This window comes from Nestor notabilis, unplaced genomic scaffold (assembly GCF_000696875.1).
Source record: "Nestor notabilis isolate BGI_N333 unplaced genomic scaffold, ASM69687v1 scaffold35295, whole genome shotgun sequence".
In the NCBI taxonomy this organism is placed as follows: domain Eukaryota; kingdom Metazoa; phylum Chordata; class Aves; order Psittaciformes; family Psittacidae; genus Nestor; species Nestor notabilis.
In genome coordinates, this window is record NW_009930362.1 from 522 (window position 1) to 847 (window position 326).

The window sequence follows — 326 nt, forward strand, 5'->3', positions numbered from 1 at the left end:
GATAATAAAGATCCTATGGCCAACATTCCTTCTGTTAGTTAATACCTTAAAAGATTAGTTGGCCCTAATACAAGGGCCTTTAACTCTTTGTGGGTAGTTTCTCAGTGCACACAGACTGGTATTTGTGGATAGATGGTCTTCTCAACGTGTGTTTTTACAGCTATTTCTTTTATGGCTTCTTAGGCCTGTTCCTGTAGACCTCTGTTTACTGAGAGATACCACTGTGGGAACTGAGCATCCCACCCTTTTTATTGCACAAAACCTCCTTTCCCACTAACTGGTGAATTGATATTTTCCCTCTATTTTTGTCCTTGTAATGCAGCAGG